This window comes from Sorex fumeus, unplaced genomic scaffold (genome assembly GCF_029834395.1).
Source record: "Sorex fumeus unplaced genomic scaffold, SorFum_2.1 ptg000101l, whole genome shotgun sequence".
In the NCBI taxonomy this organism is placed as follows: Eukaryota; Metazoa; Chordata; class Mammalia; order Eulipotyphla; family Soricidae; genus Sorex; species Sorex fumeus.
The window spans coordinates 2,783,756-2,793,444 of NW_026606158.1; the positions used below are offsets into that span (position 1 = coordinate 2,783,756).

Here is a 9,689-nt window from a genome sequence, read left to right on the forward strand (position 1 = left end):
CTATACTATTGCTCTGGCCCCAAGGTGGCTTTTATAGGGTTTCTCTAACCTGCTCCCACATGGGCTTTCTGGCTAGGTAAGTGTTCCTTGCTAGGATTGTTGCTAAGTGGGTAGAATTGGGTGTGACCTATGAAAGTCCTTTTTTAAAATTTTTTTTTTAAATGAATCACTGTGAGGTGCAGTTACAGACTTAAAAACTTTCGTACTTATATGGGTACTGGATCATTGTATAACTGAAACCCAAGCACAAAAATTTGTAAGTCTACAACTGTACCTCATGGTGTTTCACTAATAAAAATTAAAAAAAAAACTTTTGTACTTATGTTTCAGTCATACAATGATCAAGTACCCATCCCTCCACCAGTGCTCATTCTCCACCACCAATGATCCCAGTAGCCCTCCCAACACCCCCACCCCATCCCCCCCACCCCGCCCCACCTCTGTGGCAGGGCATTCTCTTTTGCTCTCTCTCTCCTTTTGGATATTGTGGTTTGCAATATAGGTATTGAGTGGCCATCATGTTCGGTCTATAGTCTACTTTCAGCTTGCATCTCCCATCCTGAGCGGGCCCTCCAAGCACCCTTTACTTTTCTTGACATTAAGTCTTCTGGATCTTCTCATGGAGGGAAGGGTCCATGCTTCTCTGGTCTGGGCTAGTTGAGGATTAATCAGATTAAGGGAAGAAATTGGAGGTTGTCCAGTAATTCCCTTCAGGCTCTTTTAGTAGGGAGGGGTCCAGTCTCCTCAGGGTCTGCTGTTGGAGAAGGTGTTATCAGGTCTTGCTTTCTGAATGTACAAGGTGAGTCATGGAGCTAGCTGGAGCAATAGCAAAGAGGGTAGGGCATTTGTCTTGCATGCAACCGACCCGGGTTTGATTCCCAGCATCCCATATGGTCCCCCGAGCACTGCCAGGTGTGATTCCTGAGTGCAAAGCCAGAAGCAACCTCTGAGCATCGCAGGGTGACCCAAAAAGATTTAAAAAAAAAAAAGGTGAGTCAGACTTAGGACTCACTGCAGACTTTATTAGCACTGCACTGTCTTCCCATTGTTCATCAATTTGCTCGAGCAGGCACCAGTAACGTTTCCATTGTGAGACTTGTTGTTACTGATTTTGGCATATCAAATATGCCACGGGGAGCTTGCCAGGCTCTGCCGTGTGGGCGGGATACTCTCAGTAGTTTTCCGGGCTCTCCAAGAGGGTTGGAGGAATCAAACCTGGGTCGGCCGCATGCAAGGCAAACACCCTACCCACTGCGCTATCGCTCCAGCCCTGTGGCTTTATTACTTTCCAGAAATTTCATTGCCATGATGTGTGGAGAGTGAAGGGGGGCGGGGTTGCGGGGGGAAGGGGGGCTGGGCGCTTCTCTACATCACTGGCAGGGCTCAGGGAATCATATTGAGTTCCAGGGATTAAATCTGGGTCACTGCATACAAGGCAAGCACCCCATCTCCTATACTTTCGCTCTGTCCTCTAGAGATATTGTCTTTGGAACTGGCATTCCCTTTTGTTATCTCTCTCCTTTTGAGTGTTGTGGTTTGCAAAAGAGACATTGAGTGGCAGTCTTGTTCAGACTATAGTCTACTCTCATCACACATCTCCCATCCTGAGAGGAACCTCCCAACACCCTTTATTTGGTGCTCCCTTCTCTATCTGAGCTGCCTTTTCCCCTAGTGTGTGTGGCTGTCCTCAAAGCCATGGAGTAATCCTCCTGGTACTTTTCTCGGCTATTCTTGGGTGTTAGTCTCCTGTTTTGTTACTTTTTGTTCCCCAGATGAATGCAATCCTTCTGTGTCTATCCCTCTCTTTCTGACTCATTTCATTTAGCATGATACTTTCCATGTAGTGCCACTTGTATGTAAATTTCATGACTTCATCCTTTCTGACAGCTACATAGTATTTCATTGTGCAAATGTACCAAAGTTTCTTTAACCAGTCATCTGTTCTTGGGCACTCGGGTTTTTTCCAGATTCTAGCTATTATAAACAGTGCTGCAATGAACAGACAACTGTAGATGTCACTTCGACTATACTTTTTTGCCTCTCCGGGGTATATTCCCAGGAGTGGAATTGCTGGGTCAAATGGGAAGGGAATGCCCTGCCACAGTGTTAGGGTGGGATGGGGGGAAGAGGGGTGGGAGGGATACTGGGATCCGTGGTGGTGGAGAATGGGCACTGGTGGAGGGATGGGTATTCGATCATTGTATAACTGAAACCCAAGCACAAAAATTTGTAAGCCTACAACTGTACCTCATGGTGTTTCACTAATAAAAATTTAAGGAACAAAAAAAGAAAAAAATAATAAAGTGACTGGGAATATCAGAGAGCCTGGCAAGCTACCGAGAGTATTCAATATGCCAAACACAGTAACAAGAAGTCTTACAATGGAGATGTTACTGGGCCCGCTCGAGCAAATCGATGAACAACGGGAGGACAGACTGGGAATATGCTTAGAGCTCAGAAAGATAGGCTATTGTTCATTCCTCAGCTACCTCTGGTGGGGGCGCTCAAGTGCCCCCAAACAGTAAGAACCATACCTTGTGCATAGACTTTTTCCCACCGTGCCTTCTAGCTGATCTCATTGAATCAAGAACACTTTTTATTGAGAGAGACACTTATTATTTTCCTTATTGCTCTTCAGTTCCTCCTACCTTGGCCCCAGGTGGAAACTCCTGAGTCAAGGGTTTTGCTGCAGCATTTAACTCGCCTCCTGAGAATGTAGCCTGGGCTTTCTCTGACTTTGTGTGCATTCCCACCCACTCGTTCCACGGATGGAGCCGGAGGAACCATTTCCAGCTTAACTAGATGCGATCATCGTAACACACAATTGCTAATTTGCCTCTGGAGTCCCCTAACAGCCAGTTGAGTGGAACACAGGGGCTGCCTTCCTTTTATCTTTTTAATTTTTATAAGGTGAAACACATAAACAAAAGGAGAGGAGCACATGCGGATCCACTGGAGAAACACCTCTCATCTTCTCCAGTTAGTTCTTTGGCCCTGGCAATTCTGGGTTTGTGCAGTGTCTCCAAGTTGGACTAGAGATGGTTATGATGTAGGTGGGCCCTATGGGTGGCTCACGTGAGTCTGGAAGAGAGAAAGACGGTCCACTTACTTCTGATCCGCCTCTGCCACCCGGGACCCAGGGTTATTGGGTTCTTGTCTCACCTCACAGAAAAGAATTTCAGGAGTAGACAAGCAGTGAAGTAAAATCGATTTTATTTGGAAGATTTTTTTTTCCATTTCCTTTTTTTTTAATTTTTATTAGTGAAACATCATGAGGTACAGTTGTAGATTTACAATTTTTTGTGCTTGGGTTTCAATTATACAATGATCAGATACCCATCCATCTGGAAGATTTTTAAGGATGTGGAGGGGAAGGAGAGAGAAAGAGAGAGAGAGAGTGAGAAAGAGAGAGAGAGAGAGAGAAGGGAGCTTCTCCAAGGGCGGAGAGAGCCCCTATATACATCCCAGCATTAGACATGAAAGCATGAAAGTACACATCTCAAGAGGAGAGATGTGGGCGACCCATGAGTTCTGCCACCTGTGTGCAAGCAGCACATAGGCTTGGGCAGCAACATGCATGCCCTCCTTTGTTCAAGGTGTCTTTTATAGGTTCTTTTATAGGGCGTCTGCCTTGCACGCAGCCAACATGGCCGACCCGAGTTCGATTCCTCCGCCCCTCTCAGAGAGCCCGGCAAGCTACCGAGAGTATTCGATATGCCAGACACAGTAACAACAAAGTCTCCAATGGAGACGTTACTGGGCCCGCTTGAGCAAATCGACGAACACCGGGAGGGCCTTTACCTTTACCTTTACCTTTATAGGTTGTCTTTATCCGAAAGTTCTGGAGTCTTCTAAGGTCTGGATCACATTTTAATCAGATTAAGGGAGAGGTCCAAGGGTTTGAGGAACTTCATTAAGAGGGGTTCAAATCTCCTCAGGTTCCACCCTGAAGGTCTTATCAGATCTCTGTTTTCCAAAGGGTGGATCAGTCTTAGAATTTTCCTCCCAGAAGTTTTATTAACCTAAGTTTCATTACCGAGGACTTTCCCTGTCTATCTGGCTACATCAGTTACAAGAAAAAGTTGATTGAAAATCAAATATGCTTTCTGCAATGGGGTTTCATAGAACTGAGGCACCTGTATTCCCTACCATCAGCTTTCTCAGAAGATAATGACACCAGAACTTGATTTTGAAGTTAGGTGGACTAAGTCTGGGACCCTGCTGAGCAGCTAAGTCAGAAGCCCAGGTTAGCTAGCTCTCTTGTCTCTGGAGTTCCTGAACCACTCAAAACCTGACCTCCCCAGAGCAGAGCCACTCATTGATTGGCAGATGACTCTATAACTGGCACAATCGGTAATGTGCCCAGCCATGGCCAGAAAAACCATCCACTGATCCAGAAACAATTGCAATTCTGCAGAATTTTGTGCTAAGTGGTGCGATTTTAAGTTCCTCTGCCTGGAGGGTTTTTTTTCTTTTTTTCTTTTTTCTTCTTTTTTTTTATGCAGCAATAGCTAAATTAAAACCCCTTCCTTTCACACTTTTCCCAGTCTACCTCTTGAACCTTTTTTCATTGATACAATTCAACTTACCTTAGTAGCACCAAAGATGCCCCCAGCAACTCTGACTATGGCACCCAAGGGAACTGTTCTTCCTCATGTTATTGTTTTTTTGTCTCTCGTCTTATGGTCTGAAGGGAGACAAACCATTCTTTTATTGACTTCATCTCTTTCCCAGGCCAGCGGTGAGCATATGACTTTGTTTGGGCAAAATCAATAGTATTTTTATTCCCAAGCAATTCCACGGGCATGTTGAACCAAACCAGAGTGATCAGAGTACTTACTGGGACTTCCCAGAAGAAGAACACAGAAAGAAAGAAAGACAGAAAGAAAGAAAGACAGAAAGAAAGAAAGAAAGAAAGAAAGAAAGAAAGAAAGAAAGAAAAAGCTTCCTTAAGTCAAAAAAGAGATGTCTGCAGAAGCATCCATTGCCCAATGCCCTTGTTAAATGAAGATACTACTCTAGAAGAATGAAGATGGTTAACAGGTTATATCATAAGAGGGTTGTTGATTCAGCAGGTGATGTCAGAGTTCCTGGTGGTATTATGATTGTTGTGATTAATCAATTGTACTAAAACTTCTTTAGACAAAAAAGCAAGGAGATTTGATTATTTAACATCAAGACAGACCACAACTAGGCAATCACTTGAAATAAGGGTACAGAGGGTTTTTTTTTTTGGCCTTTGTTTTTGAGTAACACTCAGAGATGCTCAGGGGTTACTTCTGACTCTGCACTCAGGAATTACTCCTGGCGGTGCTTGGGGGACCATATGGGATGCTGAGGATGGAGCCCAGGTCAGCCACATACATAGCAAATGCCCTACCCACTGTACTTTCGCTCCAGCCCAGTTGGGAACGTTTAAAAAGAGGGGATAATATAGATATAGGGATTAGGATGCATATAGACTTTTGGGGTAATTCTAACAAACTGAGATTTATTGGTGGAGAGCTATGGATAGGTTTTATTCCAGGGAATAGACTGAGCAGGTACATGTTATAAGAAGATAAATCATTTGGTGCAAATTAGCACAGGGACAGCCCCAGGCAGGTAGATGCCTTAGTAATCTGGAAGACCATGCATGAATATGGGAGCAACTCAAGACACTGAAGATGGAGAAGAATAGCAGATTAGAGAGCTATGGAACAAAATTACTGGGATAGCCAAGGGTAAAGGAAGACAATTCTTCCTCCAAGTCTCCAGATGTTTTGGTGGATGACAAATCAGCCCTGAGCTAGAATCACAGTGGGCAGTGCTAAGGCCTTTGGGTACAAATTCAATCCATTTCTTGATACAAGAAAGCTTTGAAGAATGCTGACAGGCTAGTGGCTCCCTGTGTCCTGGCTGACTTCAAAGCAGTAAACTTTAATTGTTTTCTCTCCAGTCCCTTCTGACTGCTGACAACTGGGCCTATTTCAGTCCCCACCCGACTCACATGGCAAATAAATCAGGACTTTCTTTCTTACCATCTCCATCATTCTCTAATGCCTTTAAAGGACTGTCTTCATGGTTGCTGTTGCTTATTCTGTCTTTAGAATTGTTCTCAGCAAGAGATTTGGCAAGAGAGCTCATTCAACTTGGACAAAATGTTGGGATTTCAACCCTAACGCTATTTAATTTAGCAACATTCTAAATGTTCACATCAGTCCTATTTCTGGAGAGCATATAAGTGAAAATATTAAATGAGCACCTAATGGCGCCAGGCAGGTTGATTTATGTAATATACCATTAGAACTCTTCAGTAATTGAGTGCAATGGCTCTCCAGAGAGAGGGGAGGGGCTTAAATTCAGAATCTATTAGCTGTAGGGCCATAGGCTTATTTAACTGCTCTACTGCCCCTGGGTTTTCGTTTACAAAATGAAGGTAAAAGATACCTATTTTCAAGGACTAAAGTGGGAAATAGATGGCATGCTCTTGAAGCTGCAGGGCGCAGGATGCTCACTGATATTAAATGCTTAATAAACACTAGTGTGTATTTATATTGTCTCATCTACATGGCACCATAACCCTGAAAACCTGATTTGAAAGTGGTGAATCTGAGGCGAGGAGAAGAAAATGGGAATGTGGGTGGGCATAAGTCTGAGTGTGTGTGTGAAAATGTGTCTGAGTCCTTGTATGCAGACATGTGAGTGGTTGTGAGTGTATGGGGAATGTCATATAGGACCTACCAAAAAAAAAAGGAAGAATGTCATTGGTGCCACACTAAACAATTCAGGAATGGAGAAGAGAGATAAGGGAACAATATTAATAGATCAGAAAGAGAAAATAGAGATGGACTGTGTGCAAGTAGATTTATTTTATGTCTTGGTTTTTGGGGGAATCACACACAGCAGTGCTTGGTACCGGCAACTCCAAATTCTGTGCTTTGGGATCCCTCCTAGTGATACCAAGGGATCTCTGCAGTGCAGGGGATTGAATAGGGCCTCCCCTGCACAATTATGAGCTCCACCCCAGTGATCTTTCTCATAAGCCCCCAGCAAGTAGATTCAATCACAGCATATTTCAACCAAGTCTAAAGTGACCCTCAGTTTTCACAGCTAGGCATTGGAAATGAGTGAAATGCTGAGGGTTATTCTGTTTATCTTTGTGGAAGAAATAATGAAATGTCGAGAGAAGAGAGGCAGAAAAAAAAAATAAGTGCTGATGAAAAACAGGTGATGTGGCAAAGTGGGAAGTTTCCACTCTAGTGGGAGGAGGATAGAAGTTCAGCTCTAGAGAGTAACGTAACAAGGAAAAGTGTGTTCAAAGGTGTTCAAAGGAAGTTCATCTGATTTTAAAATTTTCTCAATCCTAGGCAATCCCCAGCACATTTAAAAGTGCTAAATGAATACTAAAGGCAAATTACATTTTGAGAAAGATATAGGATAAAGAAAACTTTTACTTCAATCCATCACGTTTATCCATCCATCCATCCATCCATCCATCCATCCATCCATACACCCATCCATTCATCCATCCATCCATCCATCCATCCATCCATCCATGCACCCATCCATCCATTCATCCATCCATCCATCCATCCATCCACACATACACCCACACACCCACCAAAGTTCATCCATTTATCCTTCCATCCCAGAGATTCCTAAACTTATTTACTTATTTGTTACTGTCCCCTCTTCAGGAAAAAATAATCACTTAGTGTACTTGACAATCTACCCTCTTAAAGGGAACAAATGAAAATGCCCCCCAATTGCAGCTAAGACTACTATTGGCACTCTAGATAGTTCCAATGCCTCCTGGATAGGGGTGGGATGGGTGGTGTCATCCACTTTGCAATACATTGATCTAGCATCCATACACTCATTTATTGGACTCTCGGTTCCCGTTACATATCAACTATTAAAGTTTAAAAGAAGTAGATGAGGGGCCAGAGTGATATCACAGTGGGTGGAGCATTGTTCTGAATGTGGTTGACCTAGGTTCAATCCCGGGATCCCATATGGTCCCCTGAGGATCACCAAGTGTGATTCCTAAGTGCAGAGTCAGGAGTAATTATCATTGAGCATTGCTGGGTATGAGCTTAAAAGTCAAAAAAGAAAAAGAAAGAAAAGTACATGACCTCTGGAAAGTCTCTTCCTATCAGGAAGATATTTGAATTATTTAAAATTCAAAATACTGACCTGGAGAGGAGATACCATAATTTAAAAAGGTGGTTTTCCTAGGGCAAGGTTTCTCCATCGCACTCTGGAAGTGCTAACCCCTGCAATTTCCCAAATGTGGGAATCTTGACTGCATAATTTGTGGCAGTGGGGGACTGCATTCACACTGTCTCTGGGGGAAAAACAAAAGGCATCCAAATATAATTTATAATTCTGCAAAGTACCTAAGCATCGCAGTTTCGCATAGAGAAATTCCATGGTCGACCTCAAGGATCTCAATCAGAATTTTTGCTGTGATTGTCCCACTGTCTTATTGGATCAGAGAGCAGATTGCTCCTTTCTTACATTGAGAGATCATAGAAAATTCTTCTCCTTTTTCAACGATTCTTCTCTTCCATAACTGCAAACAGAGATTGGAAGAAATAAACGTAGTGGTTCCTTCCAGACATTTGGCACTAAATACTGCTCTAGGGGAGACACTTCAGTCCTAGGAGTTGATCCTGACCAGTCCTGTGGCCGCTCCTTTCTTTTCCTCCTTGAAGCTTTTACTGAGCTCTTGGTCCCAGGAGCACAGGAAAGACTTTCAGGAGAGCAAGGTTGTGAATAAATCTCAGGAAGTGGCTGACACGCAAGTACAGACATACCCCCTAGTAGACCCGGGCTGGAAGTTCTCTGGCAGCTCAAATGACTTGAGCGTTGTGATTTATTGGAGTGTAAGGGTTGCTCCCGGGCTTCCTGATGCAATGTCTCTAGCCCCATAAATCTCCCGGCTCTTTTCGTAAGTGACACATAATGGAGAAAAGAAAAAATAGCAAAAAAATAAATAAATAAAATGAAATAAAAAGAGAAAAAGAGAAAGAGAGGTTTCCGTGAAAAAAGAGAAGGGGCTACCCATTATCCTTGTCTTCCTTCCCCTGATTCTCAATCCACTCTTGTTTTCCTTTTCTTCACAACCTGCATTGGTTCGTGCATTTTATGAAAGTTGGCAAGGCATCAAGACTGGTTAGCTTTCCCAGGGACCATTTCTGTAGCTTGTTTTCTTGAAGTTAATATGTACAGCAACCCCAATCCCTGCTCCGGGCAGTTGACCTGACTACAACAAGAAGATGCAAATCATCTCGCCCTCTCTGTTGTCTTCACGGTCCCCCCCCCCCCCCTTTCTGCAATGGTCTCTCGTGTACTGAGCCTACATCAATTCCACCCACATTTCAAAACAGCATTTCTGGATCCCATCCATCCACCTCCCACTTTACAGTCCTCTAGTTCCTGCTAATGATTTAGAAGGTGAGCTCAAATTTAGAAGATGATAAAGAAAGTGAGTTCCGTGCACTCAAACCTGAGTTCTGCCATTGACGGTCAATGTGAGCCTTAGAAAGTTCATCTTTTTGTGTCTTGGAGTTCTCATTTGTAAAATGGAGAACGGGTTGGTTATGGGTACATGTTACTTTGGTTTATAATTGGGATTATTTTATTTTTTATTTCAGGGTCACACACAGTAATGTTCAGGATCTACTTCTGACTTTGTGCTCAGG

The 9,689-nt window shown here is 43.4% G+C and overlaps 1 non-coding gene across 1 annotated transcript; it reads left to right on the forward strand.

The window, feature by feature from the left end:
* The first annotated feature begins 8,170 nt into the window (after positions 1–8,170).
* On the forward strand, positions 8,171–8,333 carry LOC130042547 (U1 spliceosomal RNA). Its single transcript, XR_008795247.1, has one exon. It is a non-coding gene; the product is annotated as a U1 spliceosomal RNA (small nuclear RNA).
* The last annotated feature ends 1,356 nt before the right edge of the window (positions 8,334–9,689 follow it).